The sequence below is a fragment of the Lissotriton vulgaris genome, unplaced genomic scaffold (assembly GCF_964263255.1).
Source record: "Lissotriton vulgaris unplaced genomic scaffold, aLisVul1.2 SCAFFOLD_1851, whole genome shotgun sequence".
Lineage (NCBI taxonomy): Eukaryota > Metazoa > Chordata > Amphibia > Caudata > Salamandridae > Lissotriton > Lissotriton vulgaris.
The window spans coordinates 311,247-332,978 of NW_028240813.1; the positions used below are offsets into that span (position 1 = coordinate 311,247).

The 21,732-nt window shown below is 39.6% G+C and overlaps 12 non-coding genes across 12 annotated transcripts; all 12 read right to left on the bottom strand.

The window, feature by feature from the left end:
• Positions 1-805: 805 nt before the first annotated feature.
• On the bottom strand, positions 806-878 carry TRNAV-CAC (transfer RNA valine (anticodon CAC)). The gene has a single exon. It is a non-coding gene; the product is annotated as a tRNA-Val (tRNA).
• A 300-nt stretch (positions 879-1,178) lies between these two features.
• On the bottom strand, positions 1,179-1,250 carry TRNAP-UGG (transfer RNA proline (anticodon UGG)). Its single transcript has one exon. It is a non-coding gene; the product is annotated as a tRNA-Pro (tRNA).
• A 2,125-nt stretch (positions 1,251-3,375) lies between these two features.
• On the bottom strand, positions 3,376-3,448 carry TRNAV-CAC (transfer RNA valine (anticodon CAC)). Its single transcript has one exon. It is a non-coding gene; the product is annotated as a tRNA-Val (tRNA).
• Positions 3,449-6,019: 2,571 nt separating this feature from the next.
• On the bottom strand, positions 6,020-6,092 carry TRNAL-CAA (transfer RNA leucine (anticodon CAA)). Its single transcript has one exon. It is a non-coding gene; the product is annotated as a tRNA-Leu (tRNA).
• Positions 6,093-8,985: 2,893 nt separating this feature from the next.
• TRNAP-UGG (transfer RNA proline (anticodon UGG)) lies at positions 8,986-9,057 on the bottom strand. Its single transcript has one exon. It is a non-coding gene; the product is annotated as a tRNA-Pro (tRNA).
• Positions 9,058-11,235: 2,178 nt separating this feature from the next.
• On the bottom strand, positions 11,236-11,308 carry TRNAV-CAC (transfer RNA valine (anticodon CAC)). Its single transcript has one exon. It is a non-coding gene; the product is annotated as a tRNA-Val (tRNA).
• Positions 11,309-11,608: 300 nt separating this feature from the next.
• On the bottom strand, positions 11,609-11,680 carry TRNAP-UGG (transfer RNA proline (anticodon UGG)). The gene has a single exon. It is a non-coding gene; the product is annotated as a tRNA-Pro (tRNA).
• A 2,519-nt stretch (positions 11,681-14,199) lies between these two features.
• On the bottom strand, positions 14,200-14,271 carry TRNAP-UGG (transfer RNA proline (anticodon UGG)). Its single transcript has one exon. It is a non-coding gene; the product is annotated as a tRNA-Pro (tRNA).
• Positions 14,272-16,413: 2,142 nt separating this feature from the next.
• TRNAV-CAC (transfer RNA valine (anticodon CAC)) lies at positions 16,414-16,486 on the bottom strand. Its single transcript has one exon. It is a non-coding gene; the product is annotated as a tRNA-Val (tRNA).
• Positions 16,487-16,786: 300 nt separating this feature from the next.
• TRNAP-UGG (transfer RNA proline (anticodon UGG)) lies at positions 16,787-16,858 on the bottom strand. The gene has a single exon. It is a non-coding gene; the product is annotated as a tRNA-Pro (tRNA).
• Positions 16,859-19,380: 2,522 nt separating this feature from the next.
• TRNAP-UGG (transfer RNA proline (anticodon UGG)) lies at positions 19,381-19,452 on the bottom strand. Its single transcript has one exon. It is a non-coding gene; the product is annotated as a tRNA-Pro (tRNA).
• A 2,106-nt stretch (positions 19,453-21,558) lies between these two features.
• On the bottom strand, positions 21,559-21,631 carry TRNAV-CAC (transfer RNA valine (anticodon CAC)). The gene has a single exon. It is a non-coding gene; the product is annotated as a tRNA-Val (tRNA).
• Between the last annotated feature and the right edge of the window lie 101 nt (positions 21,632-21,732).

Below are 21,732 nucleotides of genomic sequence, written 5' to 3' on the forward strand. Positions count from 1 at the left end.
TTACCATTTATTTGAGAATCCCTACTTTTCAAGTGACTGCAAATGAAGTCATTTCCGGCACTTTTTGGCCGGTGCAAGGTAACAAAAACACATGACAACTTTTAATGAAAATCATTGGTCTCTTTATTAACGCGCACTGTCAAACATGGGGCTTTCACACGTCAGGTAAACATGATAACCAATATACAACAAAAGCAGATGTAGATTGCTTATCAATGCCGGGATAGAACAGTTGTGAATTGAGTAGAAGAAGGGCCCCTGAATTGATACTTATTATATACAGCCTGTAAGATAGTGAAAAATGCAGGCTAGGAAAGGAGATGCAAATATCAATGTATTAGAAAAATACATAAAGAGGAGTGATTTGCTTTTATTCATTCAAGGCTAGAAAAAATCAACATACTATTGCAAGCATTCATACACCACCAAATCGAAATAAACAATTCTGACATTAAACGTAAAGGTGACGATGCATTTGTATCATCACCTTGAGAAGGGTCACCGAGGAATTGAGCCCAGGGCTTCTGCACTTAAACACCAGAAACACTCCACTAAACTAAGATGCCTGTTGGTGCCAACAATTCCCAAAGTTAATGCATGTTCTAGGTGAGCAATGAACAGAATGCAGGGCTCTTTTCAAAGCGAGGTCTGTGAATCAACAGATACATCCACATGCCAATTACTTTAGTGTTTTTAAGAGAATTCACTTTCTTGGAACGAGTCTGCATGAAACCATCTTCAGGGCCTGGACAATTTCATGGCAAAACGGCACCTCTCAACATTGCAGCCAAGACAATATAACAACTGTTTCTGCCCGGTTTCGAACCGGGGACCTTTCGCGTGTGAGGCAAACGTGATAACCACTACACTACAGAAACAGATGTCTACAGTTGATTCTTCTGTGATGAAACTTCTCAAAACAGGCTATTCCAAGGGCCTCTGGTTTTAGATTTCTTTCATGCAACCTTCCCAGACAGCCCTAGCTGAACGCTTGTATATGCCATGCAAGTTCAGCATTTTTGCAAAATGCTTAAAGAGAAATGTTTCCTATTTGCTCAGGCAGGGCAAGGTTAAAAGCATGAGACTCTAGCAAATATTCATCCACTACTGCAAAGAGAAAATTGATATTGGCTTTGAAATGCATACTTCAATACTACTTTAAAAAAGCACCAATGAAAGGGCTCATCCGGGATTTGAACCCGGGACCTCTCGCACCCAAAGCGAGAATCATACCCCTAGACCAACGAGCCTTCGAAAGACCCGCACCTCTGAAAAGCTAATACCAGCTCTAAGCACGCAATGAAGATCATGCTGGGGACTTTTTCATGCTTGGTCTGTGAATACACATGAAATTCAGTGTCAACTTACCCTTTCTCAAATGATATCACTATCATTTATAAGTGTCCCCTTTTATTTTGTCCCAGCATTGGACACGTCTTACAGGAAGTCAGCACTTATTTATCTATTTCTGCAGTGGCTAGACCCTAAAGAGAAAGAATAAAAAGCTGTTCATAACAACATAAGAAACACATGTTGCATTTTTTCTCAAATGCTTATTCCCTTTGTGCAAATCGGAATGCCAAGCTGAATAACTGGGCCACAGATTCTGGCTAATTATCTTTCCCTTGAATGCAAGTAGCAATAAAAACTGCCTAATGCAGGACTAAAGCATTCCTTGCAAGCCTCTAACATCATAACATAACTGAGCTGCTGGTAGCAAGCTAAGCAATACCTTCCAAAAATGAGAAGTACATGTGCTAATCCGCTCAATCAGCGCTCGATCAGGCTCGATCAGGCGAGATATAGAAAAGGTGGAAAGGGTCCAAATGGCTGTCCCTTCCTTTTTAGGGTGGGTCCTTCTGACTATCATAGGATTGCTTGTAAGAGTGGCCAGGGTCAGAGAAAAAACTTTCAACCCTTCTTAGTGTTCTATCCAGAAGCAGGCATTTTCTGTGCCTTTAATTTCAGGCTTTTCCCAGCAGTCTCTGTTCTGCCTATGTAAATTAACAAAAGCAGTGCTTATTCATCACTTACTCTAATGTCCTTACTGTCCAGAAAGCTCTGCCTAAGTATGCTTTTTTTCTTTTTCAGTGAAATTCTAAATGTTTTTTCTGCCCAGTCTATGGCAGTAGAATGCTGCTTATGATGCCACATTTTGTTGAATCACCAAGGTACAACTACAGAGGAATATATGAGTCTGAACGACATGGTACTCTTAGCTAACACATCACAATGTGTGATGCTTGCCAACCAAGCACTAGATTCTGGAGCGCTGATGATCAGAACATTCTGCTCCTGAAGGAAAGGAAAGACAGCTTGATGGAAAATAAAGTCTCAGTTTATATTAACGCTCTCTCTCTCCCAATATCTATCTATCTATATATCTATCTATCTATCTATCTATCTCTATCTATCTATCTATCTATCTATCTATCTATCTATCTATCTATCTATCTATCTATCTATCTATCTATCTATCTATCTATCTATCTATCTATCTTTATATATGGATACCTGCGTACACATACATATAGATATGCCATGCATTCCTTTAGATTTGTTCCAACCTCTTACCATTTATTTGAGAATCCCTACTTTTCAAGTGACTGCAAATGAAGTCATTTCCGGCACTTTTTGGCCGGTGCAAGGTAACAAAAACACATGCCAACTTTTAATACAAATCATTGGTCTCTTTATTAACGCGCACTGTCAAACATGGGGCTTTCACACGTCAGGTAAACATGATAACCAATACACAACAGAAGCAGATGTAGATTGCTTATCAATGCCAGGATAGAATAGTTGTGAATTGAGTAATAGAAGGGCCCCTGAATTGATACTTATTATATACAGCCTGTAAGATAGTGAAAAATGCAGGCTAGGAAAGGAGATGCAAATATCAATGTATTAGAAAAATACATAAAGAGGAGTGATTTGCTTTTATTCATTCAAGGCTAGAAAAAATCAACATACTATTGCAAGCATTCATACACCACCAAATAGAAATAAACAATTCTGACATTAAACGTAAAGGTGACGATGCATTTGTATCATCACCTTGAGAAGGGTCACCGAGGAATTGAGCCCAGGGCTTCTGCACTTAAACACCAGAAACACTCCACTAAACTAAGATGCCTGTTGGTGCCAACAATTCCCAAAGTTAATGCATGTTCTAGGTGAGCAATGAACAGAATGCAGGGCTCTTATGAAAACGAGGTCTGTGAATCAACAGATACATCCACATGCCAATTACTTTAGTGTTTTTAAGAGAATTCACTTTCTTGGAATGAGTCTGCATGAAACCATCTTCAGGGCCTGGACAATTTCATGGCAAAACGGCACCTCTCAACATTGCAGCCAAGACAATATAACAACTGTTTCTGCCCGGTTTCGAACCAGGGACCTTTCGCGTGTGAGGCGAACGTGATAACCACTACACTACAGAAACAGATGTCTACAGTTGATTCTTCTGTGATGAAACTTCTCAAAACAGGCTATTCCAAGGGCCTCTGGTTTTAGATTTCTTTCATGCAACCTTCCCAGACAGCCCTAGCTGAACGCTTGTATATGCCATGCAAGTTCAGCATTTTTGCAAAATGCTTAAAGAGAAATGTTTCCTATTTGCTCAGGCAGGGCAAGGTTAAAAGCATGAGACTCTAGCAAATATTCATCCACTACTGCAAAGAGAAAATTGATATTGGCTTTGAAATGCATACTTCAATACTACTTTAAAAAAGCACCAATGAAAGGGCTCGTCCGGGATTTGAACCCGGGACCTCTCGCACCCAAAGCGAGGATCATACCCCTAGACCAACGAGCCTTCGAAAGGCCCGCACCTCTGAAAAGCTAATACCAGCTCTAAGCACGCAATGAAGATCATGCTGGGGACTTTTTCATGCTTGGTCTGTGAATACACATGAAATTCAGTGTCAACTTACCCTTTCTCAAATGATATCACTATCATTTATAAGTGTCCCCTTTTATTTTGTCCCAGCATTGGACACGTCTTACAGGAAGTCAGCACTTATTTATCTATTTCTGCAGTGGCTAGACCCTAAAGAGAAAGAATAAAAAGCTGTTCATAACAACATAAGAAACACATGTTGCATTTTTTCTCAAATGCTTATTCCCTTTGCGCAAATCGGAATGCCAAGCTGAATAACTGGGTCACAGATTCTGGCTAATTATCTTTCCCTTGAATGCAAGTAGCAATAAAAACTGCCTAATGCAGGACTAAAGCATTCCTTGCAAGCCTCTAACATCATAACATAACTGAGCTGCTGGTAGCAAGCTAAGCAATACCTTCCCAAAATGAGAAGTACATGTGCTAATCCGCTCAATCAGCGCTCGATCAGGCTCGATCAGGCGAGATATAGAAAAGGTGGAAAGGGTCCAAATGGCTGTCCCTTCCTTTTTAGGGTGGGTCCTTCTGACTATCATAGGATTGCTTGTACGAGTGGCCAGGGTCAGAGAAAAAACTTTCAACCCTTCTCAGTGTTCTATCCAGAAGCAGGCATTTTCTGTGCCTTTAATTTCAGGCTTTTCCCAGCAGTCTCTGTTCTGCCTATGTAAATTAACAAAAGCAGTGCTTATTCATCACTTACTCTAATGTCCTTACTGTCCAGAAAGCTCTGCCTAAGTATGCTTTTTTTCTTTTTCAGTGAAATTCTAAATGTTTTTTCTGCCCAGTCTATGGCAGTAGAATGCTGCTTATGATGCCACATTTTGTTGAATCACCAAGGTACAACTACAGGTGAATATATGAGTCTGAACGACATGGAACTCTTAGCTAACACATCACAATGTGTGATGCTTGCCAACCAAGCACTAGATTTTGGAGCGCTGATGATCAGAACATTCTGCTCCTGAAGGAAAGGAAAGACAGCTTGATGGAAAATAAAGTCTCAGTTTATATTAACGCTCTCTCTCTCCCAATATCTATCTATCTATCTATCTATCTATCTATCTATCTATCTATCTATCTATCTATCTATCTATCTATCTATCTATCTATCTATCTATCTATCTATCTATCTATCTATCTATCTATCTATCTATCTATCTATCTATCTATCTATCTATCTATCTATCTATCTATCTATCTATCTATCTATCTATCTATCTATCTATCTATCTATCTATCTTTATATATGGATACCTGCGTACACATACATATAGATATGCCATGCATTCCTTTAGATTTGTTCCAACCTCTTACCATTTATTTGAGAATCCCTACTTTTCAAGTGACTGCAAATGAAGTCATTTCCGGCACTTTTTGGCCGGTGCAAGGTAACAAAAACACATGACAACTTTTAATGAAAATCATTGGTCTCTTTATTAACGCGCACTGTCAAACATGGGGCTTTCACACGTCAGGTAAACATGATAACCAATATACAACAAAAGCAGATGTAGATTGCTTATCAATGCCGGGATAGAACAGTTGTGAATTGAGTAGAAGAAGGGCCCCTGAATTGATACTTATTATATACAGCCTGTAAGATAGTGAAAAATGCAGGCTAGGAAAGGAGATGCAAATATCAATGTATTAGAAAAATACATAAAGAGGAGTGATTTGCTTTTATTCATTCAAGGCTAGAAAAAATCAACATACTATTGCAAGCATTCATACACCACCAAATCGAAATAAACAATTCTGACATTAAACGTAAAGGTGACGATGCATTTGTATCATCACCTTGAGAAGGGTCACCGAGGAATTGAGCCCAGGGCTTCTGCACTTAAACACCAGAAACACTCCACTAAACTAAGATGCCTGTTGGTGCCAACAATTCCCAAAGTTAATGCATGTTCTAGGTGAGCAATGAACAGAATGCAGGGCTCTTTTCAAAGCGAGGTCTGTGAATCAACAGATACATCCACATGCCAATTACTTTAGTGTTTTTAAGAGAATTCACTTTCTTGGAACGAGTCTGCATGAAACCATCTTCAGGGCCTGGACAATTTCATGGCAAAACGGCACCTCTCAACATTGCAGCCAAGACAATATAACAACTGTTTCTGCCCGGTTTCGAACCGGGGACCTTTCGCGTTTGAGGCAAACGTGATAACCACTACACTACAGAAACAGATGTCTACAGTTGATTCTTCTGTGATGAAACTTCTCAAAACAGGCTATTCCAAGGGCCTCTGGTTTTAGATTTCTTTCATGCAACCTTCCCAGACAGCCCTAGCTGAACGCTTGTATATGCCATGCAAGTTCAGCATTTTTGCAAAATGCTTAAAGAGAAATGTTTCCTATTTGCTCAGGCAGGGCAAGGTTAAAAGCATGAGACTCTAGCAAATATTCATCCACTACTGCAAAGAGAAAATTGATATTGGCTTTGAAATGCATACTTCAATACTACTTTAAAAAAGCACCAATGAAAGGGCTCGTCCGGGATTTGAACCCGGGACCTCTCGCACCCAAAGCGAGAATCATACCCCTAGACCAACGATGCCTTCGAAAGGCCCGCACCTCTGAAAAGCTAATACCAGCTCTAAGCACGCAATGAAGATCATGCTGGGGACTTTTTCATGCTTGGTCTATGAATACACATGAAATTCAGTGTCAACTTACCCTTTCTCAAATGATATCACTATCATTTATAAGTGTCCCCTTTTGTTTTGTCCCAGCATTGGACACGTCTTACAGGAAGTCAGCACTTATTTATCTATTTCTGCAGTGGCTAGACCCTAAAGAGAAAGAATAAAAAGCTGTTCATAACAACATAAGAAACACATGTTGCATTTTTTCTCAAATGCTTATTCCCTTTGCGCAAATCGGAATGCCAAGCTGAATAACTGGGTCACAGATTCTGGCTAATTATCTTTCCCTTGAATGCAAGTAGCAATAAAAACTGCCTAATGCAGGACTAAAGCATTCCTTGCAAGCCTCTAACATCATAACATAACTGAGCTGCTGGTAGCAAGCTAAGCAATACCTTCCCAAAATGAGAAGTACATGTGCTAATCCGCTCAATCAGCGCTCGATCAGGCTCGATCAGGCGAGATATAGAAAAGGTGGAAAGGGTCCAAATGGCTGTCCCTTCCTTTTTAGGGTGGGTCCTTCTGACTATCATAGGATTGCTTGTACGAGTGGCCAGGGTCAGAGAAAAAACTTTCAACCCTTCTCAGTGTTCTATCCAGAAGCAGGCATTTTCTGTGCCTTTAATTTCAGGCTTTTCCCAGCAGTCTCTGTTCTGCCTATGTAAATTAACAAAAGCAGTGCTTATTCATCACTTACTCTAATGTCCTTACTGTCCAGAAAGCTCTGCCTAAGTATGCTTTTTTTCTTTTTCAGTGAAATTCTAAATGTTTTTTCTGCCCAGTCTATGGCAGTAGAATGCTGCTTATGATGCCACATTTTGTTGAATCACCAAGGTACAACTACAGGTGAAAATATGAGTCTGAACGACATGGAACTCTTAGCTAACACATCACAATGTGTGATGCTTGCCAACCAAGCACTAGATTTTGGAGCGCTGATGATCAGAACATTCTGCTCCTGAAGGAAAGGAAAGACAGCTTGATGGAAAATAAAGTCTCAGTTTATATTAACGCTCTCTCTCTCCCAATATCTATCTATCTATCTATCTATCTATCTATCTATCTATCTATCTATCTATCTATCTATCTATCTATCTATCTATCTATCTATCTATCTATCTATCTATCTATCTATCTATCTATCTATCTATCTATCTATCTATCTATCTATCTATCTATCTATCTTTATATATGGATACCTGCGTACACATACATATAGATATGCCATGCATTCCTTTAGATTTGTTCCAACCTCTTACCATTTATTTGAGAATCCCTACTTTTCAAGTGACTGCAAATGAAGTCATTTCCGGCACTTTTTGGCCGGTGCAAGGTAACAAAAACACATGACAACTTTTAATAAAAATCATTGGTCTCTTTATTAACGCGCACTGTCAAACATGGGGCTTTCACACGTCAGGTAAACATGATAACCAATATACAACAGAAGCAGATGTAGATTGCTTATCAATGCCGGGATAGAACAGTTGTGAATTGAGTAGAAGAAGGGCCCCTGAATTGATACTTATTATATACAGCCTGTAAGATAGTGAAAAATGCAGGCTAGGAAAGGAGATGCAAATATCAATGTATTAGAAAAATACATAAAGAGGAGTGATTTGCTTTTATTCATTCAAGGCTAGAAAAAATCAACATACTATTGCAAGCATTCATACACCACCAAATAGAAATAAACAATTCTGACATTAAACGTAAAGGTGACGATGCATTTGTATCATCACCTTGAGAAGGGTCACCGAGGAATTGAGCCCAGGGCTTCTGCACTTAAACACCAGAAACACTCCACTAAACTAAGATGCCTGTTGGTGCCAACAATTCCCAAAGTTAATGCATGTTCTAGGTGAGCAATGAACAGAATGCAGGGCTCTTTTCAAAGCGAGGTCTGTGAATCAACAGATACATCCACATGCCAATTACTTTAGTGTTTTTAGGAGAATTCACTTTCTTGGAACGAGTCTGCATGAAACCATCTTCAGGGCCTGGACAATTTCATGGCAAAACGGCACCTCTCAACATTGCAGCCAAGACAATATAACAACTGTTTCTGCCCGGTTTCGAACCGGGGACCTTTCGCGTGTGAGGCAAACGTGATAACCACTACAATACAGAAACAGATGTCTACAGTTGATTCTTCTGTGATGAAACTTCTCAAAACAGGCTATTCCAAGGGCCTCTGGTTTTAGATTTCTTTCATGCAACCTTCCCAGACAGCCCTAGCTGAACGCTTGTATATGCCATGCAAGTTCAGCATTTTTGCAAAATGCTTAAAGAGAAATGTTTCCTATTTGCTCAGGCAGGGCAAGGTTAAAAGCATGAGACTCTAGCAAATATTCATCCACTACTGCAAAGAGAAAATTGATATTGGCTTTGAAATGCATAATTCAATACTACTTTAAAAAAGCACCAATGAAAGGGCTCGTCCGGGATTTGAACCCGGGACCTCTCGCACCCAAAGCGAGAATCATACCCCTAGACCAACGAGCCTTCGAAAGACCCTCACCTCTGAAAAGCTAATACCAGCTCTAAGCACGCAATGAAGATCATGCTGGGGACTTTTTCATGCTTGGTCTGTGAATACACATGAAATTCAGTGTCAACTTACCCTTTCTCAAATGATATCACTATCATTTATAAGTGTCCCCTTTTATTTTGTCCCAGCATTGGACACGTCTTACAGGAAGTCAGCACTTATTTATCTATTTCTGCAGTGGCTAGACCCTAAAGAGAAAGAATAAAAAGCTGTTCATAACAACATAAGAAACACATGTTGCATTTTTTCTCAAATGCTTATTCCCTTTGTGCAAATCGGAATGCCAAGCTGAATAACTGGGTCACAGATTCTGGCTAATTATCTTTCCCTTGAATGCAAGTAGCAATAAAAACTGCCTAATGCAGGACTAGAGCATTCCTTGCAAGCCTCTAACATCATAACATAACTGAGCTGCTGGTAGCAAGCTAAGCAATACCTTCCCAAAATGAGAAGTACATGTGCTAATCCGCTCAATCAGCGCTCGATCAGGCGAGATCAGGCGAGATATAGAAAAGGTGGAAAGGGTCCAAATGGCTGTCCCTTCCTTTTTAGGGTGGGTCCTTCTGACTATCATAGGATTGCTTGTAAGAGTGGCCAGGGTCAGAAAAAAACTTTCAACCCTTCTCAGTGTTCTATCCAGAAGCAGGCATTTTCTGTGCCTTTAATTTCAGGCTTTTCCCAGCAGTCTCTGTTCTGCCTATGTAAATTAACAAAAGCAGTGCTTATTCATCACTTACTCTAATGGTCTTACTGTCCAGAAAGCTCTGCCTAAGTATGCTTTTTTTCTTTTTCAGTGAAATTCTAAATGTTTTTTCCGCCCAGTCTATGGCAGTAGAATGCTGCTTATGATGCCACATTTTGTTGAATCCCCAAGGTACAACTACAGAGGAATATATGAGTCTGAACGACATGGAACTCTTAGCTAACACATCACAATGTGTGATGCTTGCCAACCAAGCACTAGATTCTGGAGCGCTGATGATCAGAACATTCTGCTCCTGAAGGAAAGGAAAGACAGCTTGATGGAAAATAAAGTCTCAGTTTATATTAACGCTCTCTCTCTCCCAATATCTATCTATCTATCTATCTATCTATCTATCTATCTATCTATCTATCTATCTATCTATCTATCTATCTATCTATCTATCTATCTATCTATCTATCTATCTATCTATCTATCTATCTATCTATCTATCTATCTATCTATCTATCTATCTATCTATCTATCTATCTATCTATCTATCTATCTATCTATCTTTATATATGGATACCTGCGTACACATACATATAGATATGCCATGCATTCCTTTAGATTTGTTCCAACCTCTTACCATTTATTTGAGAATCCCTACTTTTCAAGTGACTGCAAATGAAGTCATTTACGGCACTTTTTGGCCGGTGCAAGGTAACAAAAACACATGACAACTTTTAATGAAAATCATTGGTCTCTTTATTAACGCGCACTGTCAAACATGGGGCTTTCACACGTCAGGTAAACATGATAACCAATATACAACAAAAGCAGATGTAGATTGCTTATCAATGCCGGGATAGAACAGTTGTGAATTGAGTAGAAGAAGGGCCCCTGAATTGATACTTATTATATACAGCCTGTAAGATAGTGAAAAATGCAGGCTAGGAAAGGAGATGCAAATATCAATGTATTAGAAAAATACATAAAGAGGAGTGATTTGCTTTTATTCATTCAAGGCTAGAAAAAATCAACATACTATTGCAAGCATTCATACACCACCAAATCGAAATAAACAATTCTGACATTAAACGTAAAGGTGACGATGCATTTGTATCATCACCTTGAGAAGGGTCACCGAGGAATTGAGCCCAGGGCTTCTGCACTTAAACACCAGAAACACTCCACTAAACTAAGATGCCTGTTGGTGCCAACAATTCCCAAAGTTAATGCATGTTCTAGGTGAGCAATGAACAGAATGCAGGGCTCTTTTCAAAGCGAGGTCTGTGAATCAACAGATACATCCACATGCCAATTACTTTAGTGTTTTTAAGAGAATTCACTTTCTTGGAACGAGTCTGCATGAAACCATCTTCAGGGCCTGGACAATTTCATGGCAAAACGGCACCTCTCAACATTGCAGCCAAGACAATATAACAACTGTTTCTGCCCGGTTTCGAACCGGGGACCTTTCGCGTGTGAGGCAAACGTGATAACCACTACACTACAGAAACAGATGTCTACAGTTGATTCTTCTGTGATGAAACTTCTCAAAACAGGCTATTCCAAGGGCCTCTGGTTTTAGATTTCTTTCATGCAACCTTCCCAGACAGCCCTAGCTGAACGCTTGTATATGCCATGCAAGTTCAGCATTTTTGCAAAATGCTTAAAGAGAAATGTTTCCTATTTGCTCAGGCAGGGCAAGGTTAAAAGCATGAGACTCTAGCAAATATTCATCCACTACTGCAAAGAGAAAATTGATATTGGCTTTGAAATGCATACTTCAATACTACTTTAAAAAAGCACCAATGAAAGGGCTCGTCCGGGATTTGAACCCGGGACCTCTCGCACCCAAAGCGAGAATCATACCCCTAGACCAACGAGCCTTCGAAAGGCCCGCACCTCTGAAAAGCTAATACCAGCTCTAAGCACGCAATGAAGATCATGCTGGGGACTTTTTCATGCTTGGTCTATGAATACACATGAAATTCAGTGTCAACTTACCCTTTCTCAAATGATATCACTATCATTTATAAGTGTCCCCTTTTATTTTGTCCCAGCATTGGACACGTCTTACAGGAAGTCAGCACTTATTTATCTATTTCTGCAGTGGCTAGACCCTAAAGAGAAAGAATAAAAAGCTGTTCATAACAACATAAGAAACACATGTTGCATTTTTTCTCAAATGCTTATTCCCTTTGCGCAAATCGGAATGCCAAGCTGAATAACTGGGTCACAGATTCTGGCTAATTATCTTTCCCTTGAATGCAAGTAGCAATAAAAACTGCCTAATGCAGGACTAAAGCATTCCTTGCAAGCCTCTAACATCATAACATAACTGAGCTGCTGGTAGCAAGCTAAGCAATACCTTCCCAAAATGAGAAGTACATGTGCTAATCCGCTCAATCAGCGCTCGATCAGGCTTGATCAGGCGAGATATAGAAAAGGTGGAAAGGGTCCAAATGGCTGTCCCTTCCTTTTTAGGGTGGGTCCTTCTGACTATCATAGGATTGCTTGTACGAGTGGCCAGGGTCAGAGAAAAAACTTTCAACCCTTCTCAGTGTTCTATCCAGAAGCAGGCATTTTCTGTGCCTTTAATTTCAGGCTTTTCCCAGCAGTCTCTGTTCTGCCTATGTAAATTAACAAAAGCAGTGCTTATTCATCACTTACTCTAATGTCCTTACTGTCCAGAAAGCTCTGCCTAAGTATGCTTTTTTTCTTTTTCAGTGAAATTCTAAATGTTTTTTCTGCCCAGTCTATGGCAGTAGAATGCTGCTTATGATGCCACATTTTGTTGAATCACCAAGGTACAACTACAGGTGAAAATATGAGTCTGAACGACATGGAACTCTTAGCTAACACATCACAATGTGTGATGCTTGCCAACCAAGCACTAGATTTTGGAGCGCTGATGATCAGAACATTCTGCTCCTGAAGGAAAGGAAAGACAGCTTGATGGAAAATAAAGTCTCAGTTTATATTAACGCTCTCTCTCTCCCAATATCTATCTATCTATCTATCTATCTATCTATCTATCTATCTATCTATCTATCTATCTATCTATCTATCTATCTATCTATCTATCTATCTATCTATCTATCTATCTATCTATCTATCTATCTATCTATCTATCTATCTATCTATCTATCTATCTATCTTATATATGGATACCTGCGTACACATACATATAGATATGCCATGCATTCCTTTAGATTTGTTCCAACCTCTTACCATTTATTTGAGAATCCCTACTTTTCAAGTGACTGCAAATGAAGTCATTTCCGGCACTTTTTGGCCGGTGCAAGGTAACAAAAACACATGACAACTTTTAATAAAAATCATTGGTCTCTTTATTAACGCGCACTGTCAAACATGGGGCTTTCACACGTCAGGTAAACATGATAACCAATATACAACAGAAGCAGATGTAGATTGCTTATCAATGCCGGGATAGAACAGTTGTGAATTGAGTAGAAGAAGGGCCCCTGAATTGATACTTATTATATACAGCCTGTAAGATAGTGAAAAATGCAGGCTAGGAAAGGAGATGCAAATATCAATGTATTAGAAAAATACATAAAGAGGAGTAATTTGCTTTTATTCATTCAAGGCTAGAAAAAATCAACATACTATTGCAAGCATTCATACACCACCAAATAGAAATAAACAATTCTGACATTAAACGTAAAGGTGACGATGCATTTGTATCATCACCTTGAGAAGGGTCACCGAGGAATTGAGCCCAGGGCTTCTGCACTTAAACACCAGAAACACTCCACTAAACTAAGATGCCTGTTGGTGCCAACAATTCCCAAAGTTAATGCATGTTCTAGGTGAGCAATGAACAGAATGCAGGGCTCTTTTCAAAGCGAGGTCTGTGAATCAACAGATACATCCACATGCCAATTACTTTAGTGTTTTTAGGAGAATTCACTTTCTTGGAACGAGTCTGCATGAAACCATCTTTAGGGCCTGGACAATTTCATGGCAAAACGGCACCTCTCAACATTGCAGCCAAGACAATATAACAACTGTTTCTGCCCGGTTTCGAACCGGGGACCTTTCGCGTGTGAGGCAAACGTGATAACCACTACAATACAGAAACAGATGTCTACAGTTGATTCTTCTGTGATGAAACTTCTCAAAACAGGCTATTCCAAGGGCCTCTGGTTTTAGATTTCTTTCATGCAACCTTCCCAGACAGCCCTAGCTGAACGCTTGTATATGCCATGCAAGTTCAGCATTTTTGCAAAATGCTTAAAGAGAAATGTTTCCTATTTGCTCAGGCAGGGCAAGGTTAAAAGCATGAGACTCTAGCAAATATTCATCCACTACTGCAAAGAGAAAATTGATATTGGCTTTGAAATGCATAATTCAATACTACTTTAAAAAAGCACCAATGAAAGGGCTCGTCCGGGATTTGAACCCGGGACCTCTCGCACCCAAAGCGAGAATCATACCCCTAGACCAACGAGCCTTCGAAAGACCCTCACCTCTGAAAAGCTAATACCAGCTCTAAGCACGCAATGAAGATCATGCTGGGGACTTTTTCATGCTTGGTCTGTGAATACACATGAAATTCAGTGTCAACTTACCCTTTCTCAAATGATATCACTATCATTTATAAGTGTCCCCTTTTATTTTGTCCCAGCATTGGACACGTCTTACAGGAAGTCAGCACTTATTTATCTATTTCTGCAGTGGCTAGACCCTAAAGAGAAAGAATAAAAAGCTGTTCATAACAACATAAGAAACACATGTTGCATTTTTTCTCAAATGCTTATTCCCTTTGTGCAAATCGGAATGCCAAGCTGAATAACTGGGTCACAGATTCTGGCTAATTATCTTTCCCTTGAATGCAAGTAGCAATAAAAACTGCCTAATGCAGGACTAGAGCATTCCTTGCAAGCCTCTAACATCATAACATAACTGAGCTGCTGGTAGCAAGCTAAGCAATACCTTCCCAAAATGAGAAGTACATGTGCTAATCCGCTCAATCAGCGCTCGATCAGGCGAGATCAGGCGAGATATAGAAAAGGTGGAAAGGGTCCAAATGGCTGTCCCTTCCTTTTTAGGGTGGGTCCTTCTGACTATCATAGGATTGCTTGTAAGAGTGGCCAGGGTCAGAAAAAAACTTTCAACCCTTCTCAGTGTTCTATCCAGAAGCAGGCATTTTCTGTGCCTTTAATTTCAGGCTTTTCCCAGCAGTCTCTGTTCTGCCTATGTAAATTAACAAAAGCAGTGCTTATTCATCACTTACTCTAATGGTCTTACTGTCCAGAAAGCTCTGCCTAAGTATGCTTTTTTTCTTTTTCAGTGAAATTCTAAATGTTTTTTCCGCCCAGTCTATGGCAGTAGAATGCTGCTTATGATGCCACATTTTGTTGAATCCCCAAGGTACAACTACAGAGGAATATATGAGTCTGAACGACATGGAACTCTTAGCTAACACATCACAATGTGTGATGCTTGCCAACCAAGCACTAGATTCTGGAGCGCTGATGATCAGAACATTCTGCTCCTGAAGGAAAGGAAAGACAGCTTGATGGAAAATAAAGTCTCAGTTTATATTAACGCTCTCTCTCTCCCAATATCTATCTATCTATCTATCTATCTATCTATCTATCTATCTATCTATCTATCTATCTATCTATCTATCTATCTATCTATCTATCTATCTATCTATCTATCTATCTATCTATCTATCTATCTATCTATCTATCTATCTATCTATCTATCTATCTTTATATATGGATACCTGCGTACACATACATATAGATATGCCATGCATTCCTTTAGATTTGTTCCAACCTCTTACCATTTATTTGAGAATCCCTACTTTTCAAGTGACTGCAAATGAAGTCATTTCCGGCACTTTTTGGCCGGTGCAAGGTAACAAAAACACATGACAACTTTTAATGAAAATCATTGGTCTCTTTATTAACGCGCACTGTCAAACATGGGGCTTTCACACGTCAGGTAAACATGATAACCAATATACAACAAAAGCAGATGTAGATTGCTTATCAATGCCGGGATAGAACAGTTGTGAATTGAGTAGAAGAAGGGCCCCTGAATTGATACTTATTATATACAGCCTGTAAGATAGTGAAAAATGCAGGCTAGGAAAGGAGATGCAAATATCAATGTATTAGAAAAATACATAAAGAGGAGTGATTTGCTTTTATTCATTCAAGGCTAGAAAAAATCAACATACTATTGCAAGCATTCATACACCACCAAATCGAAATAAACAATTCTGACATTAAACGTAAAGGTGACGATGCATTTGTATCATCACCTTGAGAAGGGTCACCGAGGAATTGAGCCCAGGGCTTCTGCACTTAAACACCAGAAACACTCCACTAAACTAAGATGCCTGTTGGTGCCAACAATTCCCAAAGTTAATGCATGTTCTAGGTGAGCAATGAACAGAATGCAGGGCTCTTTTCAAAGCGAGGTCTGTGAATCAACAGATACATCCACATGCCAATTACTTTAGTGTTTTTAAGAGAATTCACTTTCTTGGAACGAGTCTGCATGAAACCATCTTCAGGGCCTGGACAATTTCATGGCAAAACGGCACCTCTCAACATTGCAGCCAAGACAATATAACAACTGTTTCTGCCCGGTTTCGAACCGGGGACCTTTCGCGTGTGAGGCAAACGTGATAACCACTACACTACAGAAACAGATGTCTACAGTTGATTCTTCTGTGATGAAACTTCTCAAAACAGGCTATTCCAAGGGCCTCTGGTTTTAGATTTCTTTCATGCAACCTTCCCAGACAGCCCTAGCTGAACGCTTGTATATGCCATGCAAGTTCAGCATTTTTGCAAAATGCTTAAAGAGAAATGTTTCCTATTTGCTCAGGCAGGGCAAGGTTAAAAGCATGAGACTCTAGCAAATATTCATCCACTACTGCAAAGAGAAAATTGATATTGGCTTTGAAATGCATACTTCAATACTACTTTAAAAAAGCACCAATGAAAGGGCTCATCCGGGATTTGAACCCGGGACCTCTCGCACCCAAAGCGAGAATCATACCCCTAGACCAACGAGCCTTCGAAAGACCCGCACCTCTGAAAAGCTAATACCAGCTCTAAGCACGCAATGAAGATCATGCTGGGGACTTTTTCATGCTTGGTCTGTGAATACACATGAAATTCAGTGTCAACTTACCCTTTCTCAAATGATATCACTATCATTTATAAGTGTCCCCTTTTATTTTGTCCCAGCATTGGACACGTCTTACAGGAAGTCAGCACTTATTTATCTATTTCTGCAGTGGCTAGACCCTAAAGAGAAAGAATAAAAAGCTGTTCATAACAACATAAGAAACACATGTTGCATTTTTTCTCAAATGCTTATTCCCTTTGTGCAAATCGGAATGCCAAGCTGAATAACTGGGCCACAGATTCTGGCTAATTATCTTTCCCTTGAATGCAAGTAGCAATAAAAACTGCCTAATGCAGGACTAAAGCATTCCTTGCAAGCCTCTAACATCATAACATAACTGAGCTGCTGGTAGCAAGCTAAGCAATACCTTCCAAAAATGAGAAGTACATGTGCTAATCCGCTCAATCAGCGCTCGATCAGGCTCGATCAGGCGAGATATAGAAAAGGTGGAAAGGGTCCAAATGGCTGTCCCTTCCTTTTTAGGGTGGGTCCTTCTGACTATCATAGGATTGCTTGTAAGAGTGGCCAGGGTCAGAGAAAAAACTTTCAACCCTTCTTAGTGTTCTATCCAGAAGCAGGCATTTTCTGTGCCTTTAATTTCAGGCTTTTCCCAGCAGTCTCTGTTCTGCCTATGTAAATTAACAAAAGCAGTGCTTATTCATCACTTACTCTAATGTCCTTACTGTCCAGAAAGCTCTGCCTAAGTATGCTTTTTTTCTTTTTCAGTGAAATTCTAAATGTTTTTTCTGCCCAGTCTATGGCAGTAGAATGCTGCTTATGATGCCACATTTTGTTGAATCACCAAGGTACAACTACAGAGGAATATATGAGTCTGAACGACATGGTACTCTTAGCTAACACATCACAATGTGTGATGCTTGCCAACCAAGCACTAGATTCTGGAGCGCTGATGATCAGAACATTCTGCTCCTGAAGGAAAGGAAAGACAGCTTGATGGAAAATAAAGTCTCAGTTTATATTAACGCTCTCTCTCTCCCAATATCTATCTATCTATCTATCTATCTATCTATCTATCTATCTATCTATCTATCTATCTATCTATCTATCTATCTATCTATCTATCTATCTATCTATCTATCTATCTATCTATCTATCTATCTATCTATCTATCTATCTATCTATCTATCTATCTATCTATCTATCTATGGATACCTGCGTACACATACATATAGATATGCCATGCATTCCTTTAGATTTGTTCCAACCTCTTACCATTTATTTGAGAATCCCTACTTTTCAAGTGACTGCAAATGAAGTCATTTCCGGCACTTTTTGGCCGGTGCAAGGTAACAAAAACACATGACAACTTTTAATAAAAATCATTGGTCTCTTTATTAACGCGCACTGTCAAACATGGGGCTTTCACACGTCAGGTAAACATGATAACCAATATACAACAGAAGCAGATGTAGATTGCTTATCAATGCCGGGATAGAACAGTTGTGAATTGAGTAGAAGAAGGGCCCCTGAATTGATACTTATTATATACAGCCTGTAAGATAGTGAAAAATGCAGGCTAGGAAAGGAGATGCAAATATCAATGTATTAGAAAAATACATAAAGAGGAGTGATTTGCTTTTATTCATTCAAGGCTAGAAAAAATCAACATACTATTGCAAGCATTCATACACCACCAAATAGAAATAAACAATTCTGACATTAAACGTAAAGGTGACGATGCATTTGTATCATCACCTTGAGAAGGGTCACCGAGGAATTGAGCCCAGGGCTTCTGCACTTAAACACCAGAAACACTCCACTAAACTAAGATGCCTGTTGGTGCCAACAATTCCCAAAGTTAATGCATGTTCTAGGTGAGCAATGAACAGAATGCAGGGCTCTTTTCAAAGCGAGGTCTGTGAATCAACAGATACATCCACATGCCAATTACTTTAGTGTTTTTAGGAGAATTCACTTTCTTGGAACGAGTCTGCATGAAACCATCTTCAGGGCCTGGACAATTTCATGGCAAAACGGCACCTCTCAACATTGCAGCCAAGACAATATAACAACTGTTTCTGCCCGGTTTCGAACCGGGGACCTTTCGCGTGTGAGGCAAACGTGATAACCACTACAATACAGAAACAGATGTCTACAGTTGATTCTTCTGTGATGAAACTTCTCAAAACAGGCTATTCCAAGGGCCTCTGGTTTTAGATTTCTTTCATGCAACCTTCCCAGACAGCCCTAGCTGAACGCTTGTATATGCCATGCAAGTTCAGCATTTTTGCAAAATGCTTAAAGAGAAATGTTTCCTATTTGCTCAGGCAGGGCAAGGTTAAAAGCATGAGACTCTAGCAAATATTCATCCACTACTGCAAAGAGAAAATTGATATTGGCTTTGAAATGCATAATTCAATACTACTTTAAAAAAGCACCAATGAAAGGGCTCGTCCGGGATTTGAACCCGGGACCTCTCGCACCCAAAGCGAGAATCATACCCCTAGACCAACGAGCCTTCGAAAGACCCTCACCTCTGAAAAGCTAATACCAGCTCCAAGCACGCAATGAAGATCATGCTGGGGACTTTTTCATGCTTGGTCTGTGAATACACATGAAATTCAGTGTCAACTTACCCTTTCTCAAATGATATCACTATCATTTATAAGTGTCCCCTTTTATTTTGTCCCAGCATTGGACACGTCTTACAGGAAGTCAGCACTTATTTATCTATTTCTGCAGTGGCTAGACCCTAAAGAGAAAGAATAAAAAGCTGTTCATAACAACATAAGAAACACATGTTGCATTTTTTCTCAAATGCTTATTCCCTTTGTGCAAATCGGAATGCCAAGCTGAATAACTGGGTCACAGATTCTGGCTAATTATCTTTCCCTTGAATGCAAGTAGCAATAAAAACTGCCTAATGCAGGACTAGAGCATTCCTTGCAAGCCTCTAACATCATAACATAACTGAGCTGCTGGTAGCAAGCTAAGCAATACCTTCCCAAAATGAGAAGTACATGTGCTAATCCGCTCAATCAGCGCTCGATCAGGCGAGATCAGGCGAGATATAGAAAAGGTGGAAAGGGTCCAAATGGCTGTCCCTTCCTTTTTAGGGTGGGTCCTTCTGACTATCATAGGATTGCTTGTAAGAGTGGCCAGGGTCAGAAAAAAACTTTCAACCCTTCTCAGTGTTCTATCCAGAAGCAGGCATTTTCTGTGCCTTTAATTTCAGGCTTTTCCCAGCAGTCTCTGTTCTGCCTATGTAAATTAACAAAAGCAGTGCTTATTCATCACTTACTCTAATGGTCTTACTGTCCAGAAAGCTCTGCCTAAGTATGCTTTTTTTCTTTTTCAGTGAAATTCTAAATGTTTTTTCCGCCCAGTCTATGGCAGTAGAATGCTGCTTATGATGCCACATTTTGTTGAATCCCCAAGGTACAACTACAGAGGAATATATGAGTCTGAACGACATGGAACTCTTAGCTAACACATCACAATGTGTGATGCTTGCCAACCAAGCACTAGATTCTGGAGCGCTGATGATCAGAACATTCTGCTCCTGAAGGAAAGGAAAGACAGCTTGATGGAAAATAAAGTCTCAGTTTATATTAACGCTCTCTCTCTCCCAATATCTATCTATCTATCTATCTATCTATCTATCTATCTATCTATCTATCTATCTATCTATCTATCTATCTATCTATCTATCTATCTATCTATCTATCTATCTATCTATCTATCTATCTTTATATATGGATACCTGCGTACACATACATATAGATATGCCATGCATTCCTTTAGATTTGTTCCAACCTCTTACCATTTATTTGAGAATCCCTACTTTTCAAGTGACTGCAAATGAAGTCATTTCCGGCACTTTTTGGCCGGTGCAAGGTAACAAAAACACATGACAACTTTTAATGAAAATCATTGGTCTCTTTATTAACGCGCACTGTCAAACATGGGGCTTTCACACGTCAGGTAAACATGATAACCAATATACAACAAAAGCAGATGTAGATTGCTTATCAATGCCGGGATAGAACAGTTGTGAATTGAGTAGAAGAAGGGCCCCTGAATTGATACTTATTATATACAGCCTGTAAGATAGTGAAAAATGCAGGCTAGGAAAGGAGATGCAAATATCAATGTATTAGAAAAATACATAAAGAGGAGTGATTTGCTTTTATTCATTCAAGGCTAGAAAAAATCAACATACTATTGCAAGCATTCATACACCACCAAATCGAAATAAACAATTCTGACATTAAACGTAAAGGTGACGATGCATTTGTATCATCACCTTGAGAAGGGTCACCGAGGAATTGAGCCCAGGGCTTCTGCACTTAAACACCAGAAACACTCCACTAAACTAAGATGCCTGTTGGTGCCAACAATTCCCAAAGTTAATGCATGTTCTAGGTGAGCAATGAACAGAATGCAGGGCTCTTTTCAAAGCGAGGTCTGTGAATCAACAGATACATCCACATGCCAATTACTTTAGTGTTTTTAAGAGAATTCACTTTCTTGGAACGAGTCTGCATGAAACCATCTTCAGGGCCTGGACAATTTCATGGCAAAACGGCACCTCTCAACATTGCAGCCAAGACAATATAACAACTGTTTCTGCCCGGTTTCGAACCGGGGACCTTTCGCGTGTGAGGCAAACGTGATAACCACTACACTACAGAAACAGATGTCTACAGTTGATTCTTCTGTGATGAAACTTCTCAAAACAGGCTATTCCAAGGGCCTCTGGTTTTAGATTTCTTTCATGCAACCTTCCCAGACAGCC